This window comes from Polypterus senegalus, chromosome 4 (assembly GCF_016835505.1).
Source record: "Polypterus senegalus isolate Bchr_013 chromosome 4, ASM1683550v1, whole genome shotgun sequence".
NCBI lineage: Eukaryota > Metazoa > Chordata > Cladistia > Polypteriformes > Polypteridae > Polypterus > Polypterus senegalus.
Window position 1 is genome coordinate 96,352,605 of NC_053157.1, and position 21,318 is coordinate 96,373,922.

Below are 21,318 nucleotides of genomic sequence, written 5' to 3' on the forward strand. Positions count from 1 at the left end.
ACGTATACGATTATGAGGTCGTCAGGACGGATTATGAAGACATACACAGGAGTGGAGGACCGACAGTACAATCCCGGACAGTTGATGGCAGGGCCGTCTCTCCAGTCTACATGAGACCCACCGCAACGCTCATATTGCTAGCGAAAACCTCTCTCTACACTATATTAAAGAAAAAGGCAAGTTTCGTTTCTTTACACCTCTTTTCCTTTTATCCCCAACCAAAGCCTTTCTCTCTTAACACTGCAGAGGACACAAAAATGATTTTCTTTCAATTGCTGGTAATGCCGGTAAGGCACATTACTACAGACAGAAATTTGGACGTTCCCATAGAAAATGTAATTTCTATACCACAGCCGTCGTGTAGCGCCTTTCAAAAGGGATCAACTACCAAGAGATGATCCATATACATTTTAGCTGCTGTTAGTACTACTTACCTGTTATGTTATACCGGCTTTAAAATGTAGCTTATCCAAAACCACTACACTGGTGCTCAGTGTATCTTTACTTCTTAAAACGTTAATGTTTTACTGTTTAATAGCTTATAGACTACATTTTATTTTTTTCCCTTGCACTCAGTGAGCGAGGCCAATGGGTGATCAGTTTATATATATATATATATATATATATATATATATATATATATATATACACAGTATATATATATATATGAATGACCTCCAAAGAGCGCGGAGACTTTTGATCACGTGAACGTGTCTGCAAAAAGTGGCGTCTCCTGCCCTGCAAAACTTGAGCAGCCGGTGCGCACACATAGCTGTGCCGGCCTTTGAGATGCTGACTGCACTTCTGCCTTAAGTCAAAGTGAACACTTTTAATTTTTTTTTCCTCTTCCCCCTGAGCTATAGCCCAGACAAGTGCAAACACGGGACCCCTTTTCTACACCGTGGCAAACTAATATTAAGGCGCTCCGCACGTTCTTTTGCATGTATACGATTATGAGGTCGTCAGCTCGGATTATGAAGACACGCACACGAGTGGAGGACTGACAGTGCCATCACAGCCGATTAATGGCAGGGACGTCTCACCAGTCTACACAAGACCAACCGCGACTGTCCCCAAAAGGAGCTCATATCGTCAGCGAAGACATCTCTCTACACTATATAAAAGAAAAAGGCAACTTTCCTTTCTTTACACCTTTTTTCCTTTTATCCCAAACCAAAGCCTTTCTCTCTTAACACTGCAGAGGACACAAAACTAATTTTCTTTAATTGCTGGTAATGCCGGTAAGGCACATTACCAGAGGCAGAAATTTGGACTTCACATAGAAAATGTAATTTTATACCACAGCCGTCGTGTAGCGCCTTTCAAAAGGGATCTACTACCGAGAGATGATCCATATACATTTAGCTGCTGTTAGTACTACTTACCTGTTGTGTTACACCGTCTTTAAAATGTAGGTTACCCGAAACCACTCCAGTAATGCTCAATGTAGGTTTACTTCTTAAAACGTTAATGTTTTACTGTTTAATAACTTATAGACTACATTGTATTATATTTCCCTTGCACTCAGTGACCAAAGCTATACACACACATATAGACACATACATATATATATATATATATATATATATATATATATATATATATATATATATACACATATATATATACCTGTGTGTATGTATGTATGTATGTGTATGTATATCCATCCATCCATCCATTTTCCAACCCGCTGAATCCGAACACAGGGTCACGGGGGTCTGCTGGAGCCAATCCCAGCCAACACAGGGCACAAGGCAGTAACCAATCCCGGGCAGGGTGCCAATCCACCACAGGACACACACAAACACACTAAGCACACACTAGGGCCAATTTAGAATCGCCAATCCACCTAACCTGCATGTCTTTGGACTGTGGGAGGAAACCAGAGCGCCCGGAGGAAACCCACGCAGACACGGAGAGGTGCATGTATATATATATATATATATATATATATATATATATATATATATATATATATATATATATATATATATTGTGGAGCCAACCCAGACACAGACAGGCGGACATGTTGTTCATCAAACCACCACACGTTTATTTACACTATTTACAGACAATAAACTGGTCACCAAGACCCCAGCCAATGGTCACTAAGACCCAGTTCAGTGCACAATACCCCAATACAAAGTCCTGGCCACAAATGCCTTTCTTCGGGCCGCCTCCACACCTCCTCTGTGCTTCGTCCTTCCTCCATCACCCCTGGCATCCGCGACAATATATATATAGGGATGACGTCACTTCCGGCTAACTCTGATGACGTCACTTCCTGTAAAGCTTCCAGACTTCCAACCATTTACTGTCACGTTTTTTCTTTTACATATAAACGCCATTTTGTCTAAATGATGTATTCACTGTAATTCAAGACTTTGAATCAACATCTTTTTTTTTTTGCTTATTGTCTCGCCGACAATATATGGGGACAGTCCCCAAACCTTTATTTTTGTCTAAAGCAATTATTTCAATCACAATATATATATATATATATACACACACACACACCTATCTACATTATATATACACACACATACATACATACATACACACACACATATATAATTTGTATGTGTGCATGTATGTATGTATGTATGTGTATGTATATATGATGTATGTAGACTCAAACCGATTATAACATCAGCAATCCAAGCTGTAAGAAAACACTAAAAAGGAGGCGTGTCAGACGTTGTGGTACATTTTCTGATGCAGCTAGACGAAAACAACTTCGTGACGCTGCAGCCAAATACACAAAACAATTACTTTGACAATTATGTTACGTTATTTTCAAAATGTTTCCTTTTCTTTTTCTTTACTTCTTTAACACACTACTTCTCCACTGCGAAGCACGGGTATTTTGCTAGTATAAAATAAAGTACATAAACAGAACCAATGTATCATATAGTCCACTCTGGAATCCCAACCCTATAATCCAAAACCCTCTGTACCTATATTCTTGATACACTCCCCAATCTCCACTGGAGGTAGAGTCTTAACGAACATGAACTGGCTTAAATCTTAACAGATGAAATTAAACATGGATTCTAAAATGAGCCAGTAAAGCTACATGATATGTAAGTGGTGTAGCATGATGAAGAAAGGAATAAGGACCAAAAAGTGTGGCCCAAGCTTGTAGTACAGAACTCTCAGGAAGATGTTTCAAATTTCAAGACATACTTTAGTGCCAGTTGGTTTAAAGGAAGCATATGATTTTCAGTATTTTCTTTAAATATTACAATATTCCCAATAACGTATGTTTGTTGGTGTAAACCACACATGTTCTCTGTTTGTGAGCATTATCTGATTTCTACCTGTTGGCAATTGAGAACCAGTCAGTTTATTTTCAACTGTTTTGATATATATATGTTTTTAACACAATCATTGATCTATCATGGATCTATTGTCTTTCTTCTTGTTTAATACAATTCAATCTGGGTTTAGTGTGTTTTTCTACAATTTAAAGTGGCTTTGCTATTAAATGCATTTAAGATTTTAGTCCTGATTCATTTATAGCAGCGATCGTAATAATTTGTTTTCAGGAGCTGACATGTGCATCACGGCGTTCTAATTCTGAAATTTGAACAGTTTACATCTTCCAGTAGACCATGTGATATCCTGATATTTATGATATACATATATATTTTATTTATTTGGGGGTTATTCTCCAGATGCAAGGGTTACAGTTAACCCATGTTTACATTTTTAAATGAGTGGTGATGGGCGCTTCAAGACATGTTTCCCTGGGCCATGTAAATAATCTGTAGTGATTTGTTGAGTATGATCAAAGTAATGGAAATGCAGTAATAGGATTGTTAATTGGATGAACCATACACCAAATGGTATATTAAAGTATTTGATGGTATTCTGATTTCCAATATTCCATGTTTATCCCTTCATTTAGTAGTGAATTAAAATTATTTAGCCCTTCTGTACTATTATATCAATGACTGCCCAAGCTGTACCATGGTACCGTGGTACTATTTAATGCACAACTGATTATATACAATGTCAGTTTAATTATTTGTTTAACCCTGCAGTAAAATCCTATGCACATGTGATTTCCACCAGAGGAATGCTGCATCCTGCTGTATTGGGGGTGCACATAACCCTATGTGACCGACCACTTTCTGTCCTTTCATTATGTCATCCTGACCTAAAAAGGTAACATCAACTATCTCAGTCAGAGCACCCAGCTGTCAATGTTCTCCATCCATCTTTACAGTCGGAGTGGTGGCTCTGAGGCTAGGGATCTGCACTGGCAATCGGAAGGTTGCCTGTTTGAATCCTGTAAAACGCAAAAAAAGGGACTCTGCTCTGTTGGGCCATTGAGCAAGGGCTTTAACCTGCAATTGCTGAGCGCTTTGAGTAATGAGAAAAGCACTATATAAATGCAAAGAATTATTATCCTTTAGGAGGGCCTGCTAGATAGGTAAGGACTGCAGCCAGGAAGCTAGCCTATCCCTGTCTTTCATCACAAAATATATCTATATACATACAGTGCATCCGGAAAGTATTCACAGCGCATCACTTTTTCCACATTTTGTTGTTACAGCCTTATTCCAAAATTGATTAAATTCATTTTTTTCATCAGAATTCTACACAACAACACCCCATAATGACAACGTGAAAAAAGTTTTCTTGAGGTTTTTGCAAATTTATTAAAAATAAAAAAACTGAGAAATCACATGTGCATAAGTATTCACAGCCTTTGCCATGAAGCTCAAAATTGAGTTTAGGTGCATCCTGTTTCCCCTGATCATCCTTGAGATGTTTCTGCAGCTTAACTGGAGTCCACCAGTTGTAAACTCAGTTGATTGGACATGATATGGAAAGGCACACGCCTGAATCTGATTGAACATTTCTAGAGAGATCTTAAAATGGCTGTGCACCGACACTTCCCATCCAACCTGATGGAGCTTGAGAAGTGCTGCAAAGAAGAATGGGTGAAACTGGCCAAGGATAGGTGTGCCAAGCTTGTGGCATCATATTCAAAAAGACTTGAGGCTATAATTGCTGCCAAAGGTGCATCGACAAAGTATGGAGCAAAGACTGTGAATACTTATGTACATGTGATTTCAGATTTAATAAAGTTTTTTTATTTTTAATAAATTTGCAAAAACCTCAAGTAAACTTTTTTCGCGTTGTCATTATGGGGTGTTGTGTGTAGAATTCTGAGGAAAAAAATTAATTTAATCCATTTTGGAATAAAGCTGTAACATAACAAAATGTGGAAAAAGTGATGCGCTGTGAATACTTTCCGGATACACTGTATATAAAAATTTTGCATACATTTCTTTCAGGTCTATGCATTAAATATGAACGTGTGCCAAGTTTGCCAGGGAATTTGACCCAGGTACCTGCATTTGTCCATCCAAATCTGTTACAGTTTAACAAAGAGGTTTGTCTTGTTATAAAACCATGAAAATTAAGGAGATCTAATGTGATTTTACCCTTTATCGATCCCATTAGATATTGTTTTTTGTTGCAGTCATTAGATATTTGACAAGTGTACCCATGTTGGGCTGGGTAAAACTAAACAGCAATTTAACAAAATGTGTTTGTTTTATCTCAAAGCTGTCAAAATTAAGGTAGCTCAACAGAAGGTTATTATAGTTAATGCAAACTAAAATCAAAACTGAAACTATTAATAAAAAACATTTTTGTAAACAAAATAATTAACAAAACTAAAATGAAAAAGTAAAACTAAATCAAACTATTAAAATAGCTGGAAAGACTAACTGAAATAAAATAATAATTTACAAAAAATATTTTCCATTTTTGAATAAATATTCTTGCCATCAGTCTTTAGCCCTTTTAACTTTTAACTCTAAAGTCATACACCTCAAGCTGCCCACATATATTCATCCAGTGATTGGCGGCTGGTGACTGAGGGTATGTGCATTTGCAGCATTTGCAGTGACAGAGCAAGCTGAATACGGGCATGTAACGTGTGTGAAATAAAAAAGCAGTTTACTTTCTGTTAAAAGTGACAGTTTTTCAGGAGCTAATAGTGACAACATGATCAAGTGTTTGTGAAGCATATCAAGGTGATGATTTTGATTGAAATGTGCTTGGTAGCTTTTGTTTACTGCATCTGCAGGGCTCAAGAAGAAGTATTAGATACAGATAACCCCTTACAGAATTTCAGTCTGTTCATTAATTATGGAATTTTAGCTGTAATTCTGACTGAGCCCAAGATGCAGTATGTACACAGTAACTATTAAACAGCAGCACTCACTAAGCCAAATTCCAGACCGCATGAGGCTGATGTCCATTATGATGAGCTGTCGCATTTCTTTGCGCTACTTGTAAAGCAATATATAATTCAAACACCTTTACCGTTTGTGTTTTGTTCACAATAATTCACCTGCAACTTCACACTGGAGAAATCCTTATTGAAAATAAAACAGCACTGATTGAGATTGACTAGGATGACATACATGATCAGCATATTGTTGCTGACCAATCACTTTTGCTTTAGAAAGGTCATTTAGAAATGAAGCGATACAAGCCTTGTAATATTCCTGAGCTGGTAATGTTTCTACTGGGCTACAGATAGGTAGGTGAAGAGAGTCTACCAACTGGCGAAAAACTCAACATATTAATATGTTTTTGTATTTATTCTATATTAATTATTTTATCTTTTTTAGTTTACATTTACAGTTTATAATACGTAATATCGTGAAAAAAATCCAGCAGCAGAATTATGTTTTAAAACATTTGTCCCCCTTTCTTTAATTTTTCTCTCTCAAAACAGTCGTAATGTCATATTCTTTTTGTTCTTAATTGCAGCCATATCATACATATTACATACCAGGGATTTTTCCTTCCTTGCATCCAAACTTGTTGGGATAGGCTCCAGGTTTCTTGCTAACCCGCTCTGAATAAGTGGGTTTAGAAAATGTATATATACTATGAAGTGTAGTAATCGTCCACTAACATTAAACTCATATTATATCCAAACCATTTAAGTGTACTGTTCTGTCTGATTGTAAAACAAAACTAAATTCCATAGTAACTCTTTAACCACACCATAATTACTGAAACTAAAACTGAAGCTAACATATATAAAAATAAAATAGAAATGGGTTTGTAAAATACAAACTAAATCAAAACTAAAAAATACATGATGAAGGAAAACTAAAACTATACTAAATTTCCGAGTAAAGTAAGAAGAAATATAGAAATAAAAACTAATATAAAAAGGCAAGACTATAATAACCTTGGCTTAACATAATGTAATCCATTTGTAACTGTGAAGGGACAAAAAGTGGAACTTTTATTAAATAACTAATTAATTTTATTTTATTGTTGAAGCAAAAAAAAAGAAAGTAGTTTACATCACATATCTGAATAATAACTGGCTATAAGCAAATACTCTACGAGCGTAGCTAGCCAAAAGCAAGCATCCAACTTCAGCCTCATGAATTATGCCAAGGGGGAGGAGTCTGCATCTCTGATAGGCCACTATTATTTATTCCACGAACATTAAGAATGTTACTGGAATCAAAGAGGTATGTAATGGCTTTGGTGGTGTAAAAAACTCTAAAATCATGTAAATTAACACAAACACAAAGAAAACTGCATTTGACCACTGTGTTGTACAGGGTATATTTCCATATACAAAAATGCATCAAAGCATATATGTAACGTGAGTTGCATATAATTTTAGATAAAATATCTGTAATATTTAAAGCTGTTTTCTAATTACACATGTACAGTATGTCCCAACTTCATATTAGCATATGTGGAATACAGCCGTTTGTGGACCTGTATTTGTATTAAGCTGAATTAACATGAAAGTTTAGAGTTAGCATCTTAAGTTAATTTCAGTATAATTTTCTTGTATATCACATTCAAGGATCATTGATAACCACGCAGTAACATAACCCACAGTCATCGTTTTGGGAAAAAAATTAAATCCATGAACATCTAACTAAAAACTCCTCACTTCTGCACGTTTTGATCACACTAGAGCTTATGGTTTATTTTTCTTTGTTTTCTTTGTTATTACCGTGTTTCCCCGAAAATAAGACCAGGGGTCTCATGTATAAATGGTGCGTACACACAAAAATGTTGCATACGAACGTTTCCACGTTCAAATTGCGATGTATAAAACCCAAACTGGCGTAAAGCCACACACATTTCCACAAGTTCTCCGCTCAGTTTTGCAGACTGGTGGCACCCAGCATCAAAGCAGAGCTACTGTTCCTGTGTGGTTACCCTTTCTTTTTTAGATCCACATCCCTGATCCAGCTTCATAAATACACTGAAATTAACTATATATTTTTTATTAGTTTAATGCATCTGATTGTAACAATATAGTGGTCCACAGAATGGTCAAACTATTCTAAATACAATAGCTGCTTTAGTGTTGTTACTCTCACTGCACCTTCTTCTTCTTCTTTCAGCTGCTCCCGTTAGGGTTAGCCACAGCAGATCATCTTTCTCCATATTACTCTCACTGCACCACTTGGAGTATTTATATCACTGTATCTGAGTGGGGAATCACAGCTGTACAGCAGCTGATTGGAAAGAGAATTATCAGTATACAGCATCTAGCACACAGTGCCTCAGCCATGCTGTCTATTGAACTGCAATCAGAGCCTTTCCAGTATGGACGTGGTTCAGAAACAGTTTCATCCCAAGAACTATAAACTCACTCAATCAGTCTAACAAGTTCTCCTTGTAGGACTGTTTGTACTTATTAGTGCAATTACTTCACTGTAAACTTGCAGTACAGTTATAACATTGCACACTTTATAAAGCGCCTATTTACATATGATGACGATATCATTTTTAAGATGAAATGAGGCAAAATATGTTTATTATATTATACAGATAAAACTTTAACTTAATTTAAATAATCTATTTTATTAATAAATAAACATGTGAGGACATGGTGTCGCAGCGCTAGCAAGGAACTGCCACTCCGTTCATGGATTGTTCCTGCCTTGCACTGTATTCTTGCTGGGACTGGCGCGACACTGAATGGATAGGATAATTTAATATGTACTACGAAGATATTTCAATGTTCCCTAAAAGTTTGGAAGAATCGGAGTTCTAAGCTTACAGATGGATTAATGTCTATTACAGAGCTGATTGTGTGGTGATTGGGTATTTGGAGAAAGAAAAGTAAGGACAGAAATTGGGGGTAAGTACATTTGAAAGGGACAGTGCTGCTGCAATAAATTATTTCATTGTGTGCGAGGCAATGAACAATCACGACACCACTGTGTTCCCATGTTTAATAACATGCTTTAACTCCGATCATCATGAAAATGATATCAAGTATACATCTCCGTATTTTAATTATTCAGAGAGCTGTAATATCACGAATGTAATGGATTCTGTGTCCTGTCAGAGGAAGAGAAAGCCGGTTTAAGAAGCACATAGTGATTCACACACATAGTGCACATAGAAGATCAAATACAAAAGAAAGCATTTAACGTGCTACTTTAGTTACAATGGGATATGAGAAACTAGTAAATTAAACGATTTTAAGATGAAGTTTATGATGTTCTACTTGAATGACAAAATAAACTACGTGATTAAAGTGGACATTTAGAGACTAAAGTTGACATTTCGTGCTTTCTTCCCACTCTGTGCCTATTTTTTTTCTCTGTACCCTAATAAGCTTTCATATGACACTCAGACAGTGGGCTACGACTGACCTTTTCACGGTGACTTTGATATCTGAGAATGTCTTTTTTATTTCGGGCACTGTGTGACTTTGTGAACTTGAGCTTTTAAGTTTCCCAGACACTCTATGTCACTTAATCAACTTAAACCAACAAATAGTATGTTTTTCCTTGCCTGCATTTGGTAGGACATAATGAAAATGTCTATTTTGTGATTGAAGTTGGAAATTTTGGCTTTAAACTCGAAATGTCCACTTTAATCTCATACTTTACTTTATCATTAAAGTAGACTGTCGTAAACATCATTTTAAAACCGACTCAGTTATTATTAAATTAGGCACTTCTGGGGCTTCCTCCTGACAGCAGCGACAAGCAGCAACAGATCGCCGCACAGAATACATTAAATTTATAATATTCCAGGCTCTCTGCACATTTAGAATTATTAGATTTATACTTGATATCACTTTCATGATGAAATGCATTAAAATATGTATGTTACATTTTACAGATAAATCGTTAACTTTGTTTAAATAATGAATACTGTTAATAGTTACATATATGGGGGTGTCATAGTGTCAGAATGGTAGCAGTGCTGTCTCGCAGGGAGTCACGTCGCTGGTGTTCCCTGCCTGGAGTTTGCATGTTTTCCTGGTGGGTTCCCACAGTGTGTTCAGTTTCCCATCCAAAGACATGAAGGTTTGGGGATTTAGTGAAGCTGCAATGATGATAGTGCATGTGTGTGTGTGCTTGTGTTCACATTGCAATGAGCTGATACCCCATCCAGGGTTTTTGTTTCTGTCTTGTGCCGATGCTTGCTGGAATGGGCGCATCTCTGAATTGATTGATGTAATCATTAAACATCCTTTTTAGATATATTGTGGCAAGGTGTCATCGGACGTTAATTTATGTTTCAGGCACACGTGTCACATCGTGTGAAGTTTAAACCTGGCCTTAGGTGCCTTAAGTTTCAGCTGACGATCCTGACTAGGGCTTAGTTTTGGTGTAGGGCTTATATTACAGAGCAGCCTGAAAATCATGCTAGGTCTTATTTTCGGGGAAACACAGTTGTATAGTAAACCATGAATTTATTCATGCCAAATTTACAGCCAAAAATTACTCTCTTTTTGTCTGAAGGATCACTAGCACTAGAACCTTAATAAGGTCTATGAAAAGAACACTACAAACATTGCTTAATTTGCTTTACTGGCAGATGTATAAACTTAAAAATGCACTGCTTGTATGGTTAGCAATTGGTAAATTATATGCCGATTGCATATTTTGAGCAAAAAATGTGCAGTTCCAATCTGTTGCAAATAAACCAATGCTCAATAAATCAAGTAATGGTAATTTCTTTAAATTGATTATATTTCCAATATGAAGTTTCTAAAATTTAAGTATTGTTCCACAGTGATAGAAAACACACATTTTCAGAGAAAGTGTAAAAACATAACCTTCTACAAAGCATATAAACTCAATGTAGTCAGGTTACTCTTCATAACATTTTTCAGAACAGCAAATGACTTACAGTAGTTGCTGTAATATTTTTCATTAAATTCATTTAGGCTAGAAACAGTGCAAAATTACATTAAGCAATTTATGACAAACAAATGATGACAAGTGCCACCTTTTGCTCATTTTTGCTAGCCAAGCACATAGCATGGTGATTTGGGCATGAAATACTGCGAGTAGAGACTGTACCACTCCTTTATCTCAGTTGGCACTGTAAATGAGCATTTTTACTTCTGTATCCCATAAATGCCATATACCTTTTAAAGTAAATTGATATAAAATAGTTTCAGTAAATCAGAACCTTGCAAACACCTGGCAGGCCAGTATAAACTTTAATTATTTGTAGAGTAAGACGACTGCTTCATTTGCGTTTTTTTTTGAGTCATTTGGCTATTTGTATTATTAAGTCTTGTTTGAGGTGCCTTTTACGATAGGAACTGGCTTACTTCATTCTTAAATCTATATAGACTTTTCCTGAAATGCATACATGTGACAATGAGATTTTGTCTTGTAAATTATATACCTAAAATCATATATTTATGGTAACTGTTTTAAGAAATCTTCACTTCTCACATTATTATGCATTAGAAGTACAATGTGTCATGTATTGCTCCTCAGTTTTCACTAATCCCTCATCAAATATATTCCCAAAATGTAGTTTCTGTACAGAAGAAGATGAATCCCTCCCATGCCTTTTAAATTTCTGTACCTATTCAAAAATATTTTGGAATAATATGTTTGTATTACTTTCTAGATTTACCAATAAATCTATCTGTCTCAGCTTAATTATAGTTATTTTTTTCTATATAAAAGTCTGAACATAGGTCAGGTCAGGTGTGAGAGCATACACTGGTACAGAGTTATGCCACACCCACAACTCAACGAAACAGTTCAGGATCCTGGTTGGTAACCCTCCAGACAAGACATGTGGTTCAGTCCCACCCTCTGAAAATGACCATCCATTGTTACGTGGGCATCCCCTTGACCTTGTCCAGCCGCTCAGGTCCTCAACAATTAGGATCCTGAAAGCCGGACCACCTTCAGGGAATTGTACCACATGTCCATAGTACCATAACTGACACTCCATCACAATGGGGCTCCGTGATCAACTGCTCATTTGACACAAATTCCAGCACTTCCTAAGTATTCTCCAAAGAGACACAGTACTGAAGGAGTCCAGACTTCCTCTCAGGTCACTGGATAGTGTCCATGTCTCACAACCATATAGCAAGACAGGAAGCACCAGTACTCTAAAGACAAAGGTCCAAGTCTCTGAAGATAATGTTATAGAAAAATAGCCAATAAGCTTTTGTTACTTGGTACGTATCATATATGTTAGACTAAAGTTTAGAATGTTAGACATTCTATTGTACTTTTATGCACAGATTAAAATGTTAGAAACATCATTAAGAAAAACTAACAAAAACACAAAGACAATGAGAATATGAAGGGTTTTCAGCTCTTTTCTTTACAGATTGTAATATTAAACTCAGAATAACTCTTTTCCTTAATGGTTTATCTGTTATGACTCTTGAATACCAATCATTCTTTATTTTATTTTTAATATTTGTATATTCTGTTAAATGAAAAATTGTATTACTAGTGTATTTTAACTAATGTATTAAAAAAAATCTAGTACTTCATCACTATGCAGGCATTTGTAAGGTAACTATTATTTAATTGACTGTAACAGACTTGTTATTTGATTAAAATTATATAATTACCTGGCATTGGCAAATAGGTAACAAGTGAAAAATCAAAAAGCTTATGAATATGTGGAAACTGTGCTGTAAAGTTTGTTTTTTTTGGGGGGGGTGGGGGAGCCTTATAAAGAAAGTGTTAAATTTAAAGAATGCATAATCTCCTAAAGGCTGTACAGTGGCGCAGTGATAGCGCTGCTGCCTCGTAGTTCTCCCTATGTCTGCATGGGTATCCTCCGGGTACTTCGGTTTCCTCCCACAGTCCAAAGACATCCTGGTTAGGTGCATTGGCGATCCTAAATTGTGCTTGGTGAGTGTGTGTGCCCTGTAGTGGGCTGGCGCCCTGCCCAGGGTTTGTTTTCTGCCTTGCTCCCTGTGTTGGCTGGGTTTGGCTCCAGAAGACCCCTGTGACCCTGTAGTTAGGATATAGCCGGGTTGGATAATGGATGGATGGATGGATTGTGTTCACAAGGATGGTGTGGCCATGTTCAAATGCCTTCCTGACCGCTCCGTCTAGACTGTGCGTTTTTTTAGTTTATTTCCCTTATTTATTATTTCTTCACTTACAGAAGACATCAGGGTTAGTAATTTATGATAGTACTTTGTAGAACACTTTTGGAAATTGGAAACCAGTTCTCTACTTTTATTTCGGGCACTTTTAAGCTCTATCCGTCGTGACTGGCTGAGATACTCCACAACCCAGATGACAACAATAGACGCGATGCTAACACGCGGCAACGAACAAAAAAGCGGCGTGTCAAACGCGGGCGGCGTTCGAAACAGACTGAGACAACAAGCACATCACCCACCACTAATGTTCAGTTACTGGAGAACAAACTGGATGACCTTAGAGCAAGAGTTACTTTCCAATGTGACATGAGGGATTGTAACATTTTCTTTTTTTAATTTTTAAGAATTTTATTATAATCATTCCATACAAATTGATAAATTGTTACAAAAAAATAGGATTGAAATTGAAAAACAAGTTGACCCCCACCCATGAGAGAGAGAGCATGGCCAATGGGGTAAAACTTAAGGTCTGTAAACATACCTAAATTGATGAGTTTAATAGACCAATAGAGATGAATGGAGAAGAAAAAGAAACGAGGAGATAATTGCTTCCTCTGTGCTTTAAGAGCTTATTGTAAAATATTATTGATAGCAGAATACCCGCGCTTCGCAGCGGAGAAGTAGTGTGTTAAAGAAGGTACGAAAAAGAAAAGGAAAAATTTTAAAAATAACGTAACATGATTGTTAATGTAATTGTTTTGTCATTGATATGAGTGGTGTTCTCATATCTATCTATCTATATATATATATATATATATATATATATTGTGGCAGTTGGGGGCAGTAGTGCACCCTCGAACCCTCAGGTACGACTCCTGACACCAGGTAACAGTCCAAGACCTTTTTATTTTTCTCACAGTGCACCAAGCACCTTCCACACTACAAACAAACACACTCTAAACAAACCACTACTATTAAACTCGCTATAACCTCTCCTCCTCCCAGACACTTTGCTCCTCTCCCACCCAGCACAGCTCACTGTCTGGACTGAGGCAGCGTCCTTTTATAGCCCCTGACCCGGAGGTGTTCCTGTCCCAGGAGTCCACAGTTCCCTACTCCTTCCGGGTCAGGGCAATCAGTCCATTACTTCAACCGGGAGCACGCCATACCTTCCTGTCACATGACCGTGGCGTACTCCCGGTCATAAGGCACAACGGAGCCCATAGGTCCCCCACAGCGACTCCTGGTGGCGCCCAAGGTATCCAGCAGGGCTGTGTATAAACACCACAGAGTCCATAAGGCCCTGCTGGACCTCGGAGCACGATCCGCTGTCTGGAGAGCTCCTCCTGTCGGCCTGGGGTGCGGACGGCCTCGAAGCCGGCAGTCTTCCACAGTTCCCCCCCCTTAGTGACGACTTCTGGGGCGGAGCGTCCGGCCCCGAAAGGGACGTCCTCCTCCAGGAGGACGCGTCATCCGGGCCCTGAATGCGTTGTCCCTGTCCTCGAGCGAACCTTGGAGGGACGGTGTACTTCCTGTCCCCCCGGGGACAATAGCGCCTCTCGTGGCCCGGTTGCCGGCAATTATAGCACCGACGAAGCCCTCCTGGTTGCTTCCCTCTGCGGGACCAAAAACACCTCGGGAACTCCGTCAGCGTCAACTCCGCCCCTTCACCTGCCAGGGAGGGCATTACGGCCGCTTGGCTGCCCTCAAGCCTTCTCTTCATTATGTCGGGAGACCCACCTTTCCTTTTGGGGATCTCCCGCTTGATTTGGGGCTTGCGCTCAGCCTGAGGCTCTCTATGGAAAGGAGAGAGCCTCTTTGCTGTCTGCACACCCGTGGTCCTACGCTTATTAGGTTCCGGCGTCATTAGTACCGACTCGCCCCGATGTACAGCACCAACCAGCTGCACCGGCACGAGCGGCGCTTCCCCCGGCACTCCTATCACCGGCGTTAACCCGCTTAAGACCGGTCGGGTCCTCGGGAGCCGTACTGCTCCGAAAGCCACGCCACGCGCATGCCCCGGGCCGTTTGCTCCCGTCGCCGACCATTCGGTCATCATGCCCCAGTCCCTTGTCGGGCACACAGTGCTTTGACACGCGCTACTCATACTCAGCGGTGCCCGATCGCACTGTGTCCCCTTACACTCTACGACACGGGAGGGACTCACCTGTACTCCCGCATCGATCATCTCCGGAGGTTCCCGGCCCAGCCGCTGCACGTAGTCCTGTAGACGCTTTAACGGGGCTGCAGCCGTCGCTCCCAAGTCCTCCACACGTTCCTTCAGCTGTTGTAAGTCCTGTAAGAAACGGTGCAGGGGCTCGAGGTATTTCTCGAGACCCCGTAAGTCCAAACAGTTAGTTATCACGGCCGGCTGCATTTTCGCTTCCGCGTTGAGCTTACCTTCCGGCCGGGAACCAATGAGCACGTCGCCTCCAGGCACGTGTTCCGCTGGGTCGCGCACAGGCTCCTGGGAGTTGGAGTCTTCAGAGGGACGGCTGGCTACTAGAAGCCGGCTGCGATCTGCCTTCTCGTTTACCGTGGCAGACTCGCCAGCCACAACCCGATCCCTCTTGTCGGCGGTTTTTCTTTCGGGCGGCGCCCCGCCTTCCCCTTCGAGGAGGCTCGGACCCGTTAGGGGACGACCACGCGTCGGCGGACTCGGGTTTCCTCCACCGTCCCGACATCCACCGCTGGTGACCAGTCTGTTGTCGCCGACTGCGGCTGTCTCTAGCCGTCTTACGTCACGGCTTGTCTTTTGGGAGCCGCGCCATTTTGCCGAAGCACGAGGTAGTCGTCCAAGACGCCGCTGCAATCCTCCCGGCGGACGTCTGTAAAACAGGATAAAAAAGACGGGACGTCGGGCGGTTTACCTGCAGCTCCCTCCATAGTGTATGGCGGAACCCCGGACTATCTAGGGAGTCCGGCGCCGACAGCGTCCGTGTCCCGACTGACGCGCTACCGGGCTAACTTCGGCCCGATTAGCTCTCGGTCCTCTTCGCTTCCGGTCAGGTAGGTCCAGGACCTCTCGGCGTCCGTCAGGCCCTGCAGCCAGCTGGGACTGACCTTCTTTTTCCCGGTCTTCTTGCCCATGGTCCTGCAGAGCGGAATATCACGCAGTGTTGCCGCTTCCTTGGCAGCGGGTGGTGTTGTGCACCTCCGTGTAAAGATGGGGAATCCCCCGAGGGTTGTCTGCCCACACAAAATTTGTTTTTAATGCAGGTCCTCTGCCAACAGACGGCCAGAGAATCCTGCCGACTACGCCAGTGTGGCAGTTGGGGGCAGTAGTGCACCCTCGAACCCTCAGGTACGACTCCTGACACCAGGTAACAGTCCAAGACCTTTTTATTTTTCTCACAGTGCACCAAGCACCTTCCACACTACAAACAAACACACTCTAAACAAACCACTACTATTAAACTCGCTATAACCTCTCCTCCTCGCCCAGACACTTTGCTCCTCTCCCACCCAGCACAGCTCAGTGTCTGGACTGAGGCAGCGTCCTTTTATAGCCCCTGACCCGGAGGTGTTCCTGTCCCAGGAGTCCACAGTTCCCTACTCCTTCCGGGTCAGGGCAATCAGTCCATTACTTCAACCCGGAGCACGCCATACCTTCCTGTCACATGACCGTGACGTACTCCCGGGTCATAAGGCACAACGGAGCCCATAAGTCCCCCCACAGCGACTCCTGGTGGCCCAAGGTATCCAGCAGGGCTGTGTATAAACACCACAGAGTCCATAAGGCCCTGCTGGACCTCGGAGCACGATCCCGCTGTCTGGAGAGCTCCTCCTGTCGGCCTGGGGTGCGGACCGCCTCGAAGCCGGCAGTCTTCCACATATATATATATATATATATATATATATATATATGTTGTTCTCATATCCATCTATCTATATATATTATATATATATATATATAAACCCGCGCTTGGCAGCGGAGTGTTTTAAAGAAGTTATGAAAAAGAAAAGGAAACATTTTAAAAATAATATAACATGATTGTCAAAGTAATTGTTTTGTGTATTTGGCGGCAGCGTCACAAAGTTTTTTTTGTCTAGCTGCATCAGAAAATGTACCACGACGCCTGACACGCCTCCTTTTACTGTTTTCTCAAAGCTTGATTGCTGCTGTCATATATATACACACACACACACACACACACACACACACACATACATACATACATATATATATATATATATATATATATATACATATACACATACATATCTTCATATCTACATATCTATATACATATCTACATATACACACATATATATATACATATATACATACCTATCTACATCATATATACACACACATACATACATACACACACACAAATTATATATATGTATGTATGCATGTATGTACGTACGTATGTATGTATGTGTGTGTGTGTGTATATATATATATATATATATATAATGTAGATAGGGGTGTGTGTGTGTGTATATATATATATATATATATATATATACACATACATACATACATATATACACATACATATACTTGTGTGTATGTTTGTATGTGTCTATATGTGTGTGTATAGCTTTGGTCACTGAGTGCAAGGGAGAAATAATAAAATATAGTCTATAAGTTATTAAACAGTAAAACATTAACGTTTTAAGAAGTACAGGTACATTGAGCACTACTGGAGTGGTTGCGGGTAAACTACATTTTAAAGACTGTGTAACACAACAGGTAAGTAACTAACAGCAGCTAAAATATATATGGATCATCTCTCGGTAGTAGATCCCTTTTGAAAGGCTCTACACGACGGCTGTGGTATAGAAATTACATTTTCTATGTGAACGTTCAAATTTATGCCTCTGGTAATGTGCCTTAGCGGCATTTAAAGAAAATTAGTTTTGTGTCCTCTGCAGTGTTAAGAGAGAAAGGCTTTGGTTTGGGATAAAAGGAAAAAAGGTGTAAAGAAAGGAAAGTTGCCTTTTCTTTATATAGTATAGAGAGATGTGTTCGCTGACGCTATGATCGCCTTTTGAGGACAGTGCGTGGGTCTTGTGTAGACTGGTGAGACGCCCCCGCCATTAATCAGCTGTGATGGCACTGTCAGTCCTCTACTCGTGTGCGTGTCTTCATAATCCGGGTGAGAACCTCATAATCGTATACGTGCAAAAGAAAGTGTGAATCGCCTTTAATATTATTTTGCCGTGGTGTAGAAAAGGGGTCCCGTGTTTGCACTTGTCTGGGCTATAAGCGCAGGGGAGGATGAAAAAATTAAAAGTGCTCACTTTGACTTAAGGCAGAAGCGCAGTCAGCGCCTCAAAGGCCGGCACAGCTATGCACGCACGCTGGCTGCTCGACTTTTGCAGGGCAGGAGACCCCAGTTTTTGCAGACACGTTCATGATATCAAAAGTCTCAGCTCTTTGGAGGTCATTCATATATTATATGATATATATATATATATATATATATATATATATATATATATATATATAAAATACCACCAGCAGCGGAGAAGTAGTGTGTTAAAGAAGCAATGAAAAGAAAAGGAAACATTTTGAAAATAACGTAACCTGATTGTCAATGTAATTGTTTTGTCACTGTTGTGAGTGATGAGTGTTGTTGTCATATATATATATATATATATATATATATATATATATATATATATTTACACACACACATAAACATATATATATACATATCTATACATATACACATATATACATACATATATATATCTACATATATACACACACATATATACACACACATACATACATACACACACATATATACACACAAATACATATATATATATATACATACATACACACACACATATATAAACATATATATACATATACATATACATACATATCTACATATATACACACACAGCTATTTCGTATCAGTGCAATACGCTGTTTGTTAAAACGGTTGACTCCCGCTCTTACGTGCAATAACAAATCAAATCATTCAGTTATCTTTGCTCATATTTCATTTAAGAGCTGGACGCCTGGCATCTTTTTTTGGCCACAAGTTCGTTTCTGTTTGGTGTGTGGTTCTGTGTTGTGGAGATTCTCAGGATGGATTGCAGGTGCTCATCAGTGAGGCGACTCCTGTGTGCTGTTTTGTTAGTCTTTATCACTGAGAAGAGCTTCTCACACAGATATGTGCTACCAAACATGCACAAGGTTCGAGCCGCATGTAGACAGACTTTTTTTGTTCTTCAAAGTCACCAAAGCGCCGTGCAAACTCAGTGCACAATAACTCTAGCTTCGCAATAACTTGCAGCATCATAAGGTAGACTTGATTAACGCGGGAAGTGTTCGGCAAGGCAGCTGAAGCGCTGCATTATGGGATCTGTAGTTTATTGTGTTACCAGCGCTTCATATACCCGGGCCATTAATAACAATAATACAGTATATAAAATGATCTCGCGGGCCGGATATAATTACGCCGGGCGGATGTGGCCCGCGCCCTTGAGTTTGACACATATGGACTAAATAGAACTTGAAAAGATATATTTTTTGAAATGTGATCGCGCAATTCAGATAGAGTTGACGCAAGACTACAGCCTGCATGCCTCAATGAGTCATCCTCCCCTCGCTCTTACTTTTTTACCGTTCATCTAATGAATACACTGAGTATGGCTTTACCAAAACAATCATTGATGGCGAATAAAGTGTCCATTATTCGAGTATGTAGATCGGAATATATATATACATATATATATATATCCGCGTATCGCAGCGGAGAAGTAGTGTGTTAAAAAGCTAGAAAAGAAAAGGGAACATTTTAAAAATAACGTAACATGACTGTCAATATACAGTATTTGTTTTGTGAGTGTTACTGAGTGTTGCTGTCATCAAGGATTTGATTATCATTATTTCTTTCAATCAGGCTCGTATTTGTAGGATGTGTTGTGTTCAAGTTACATTCCGTGTTTGTCAATCGTTGAAAGATGACAGGTTTCTTTCATCGATTCGTTTCTTACTGCATCAATAAACAGCTCGTCTTCTTCTTTATCTGACGTGACACACTGCATGCACGGGTTTTTTTTACACTGTCTTCCTTTAGCGGGACATTGACTTTTTCCACCGTGTGCTTTGTTTCTGCAGTAGCTGGATTTATGAATATGCTTATCAGACGCTTCATATTTTTTGCTGCCTTTTCAATTGTGTAATTCGGTTTTTGTTCAGCTCTTTGGAACTGTTGCCTTTATCTGTGCACTGCGCCAGTTCACGTGAGCCACTCGGTGTACATGCATCGAAGGTTCCCAGCTGTGCTGGTGCCATCTCCTGCTATGTCCATGGCTGTATTTAATGTTACCTTAGTCCTGGCACTTAAAACTTTCTCTCGCAGTTTCGCTGAGTTTGTGTCAAACACCACCCTGACCATCTCATCTTCCTCTCCATAAGCACAGTCCTTCACCCGTGAATATTTACCCGTGGCAGTTTGCTATTGGATTGCCGCTGACGGACGGCCTTATATGGGCAGGCACTAAATTACAAACGCCAGCGGCAGCCTGTCTATGAACTTAATTTAAAGTGTAGGTTTACATCGTGCTTTGTTTCCGAAGTAGCAGAACTCATGAATATGGTTGTATATGTCACTCGCTCACTTCTTATTGTTTCGCTGCCTTCTCAATTATATAATGCATGTTTTCTTCAGCGCATTTTTGAGGTCTTCCTGGTTTTCTATGTACTGCGTGATTACGTGGGAGGCGTGATGATGTCACACGAAACTCCGCCCTCACGGCGTTGAAGCTCATCTCCATTACAGTAAATGGAGAAAAACTGCTTCCAGTTATGAAAAGCTCATCTCCATTACAGTAAATGGAGAAAAACTGCTTCCAGTTATGACCATTACGCGTAGAATTTCGATATAAAACCTGCCCAACTTTTGTAAGGAAGCTGTAAGGAATGAACCTGCCAAATTTCAGCCTTCCACCCACACAGGAAGTTGGAGAATTAGTGA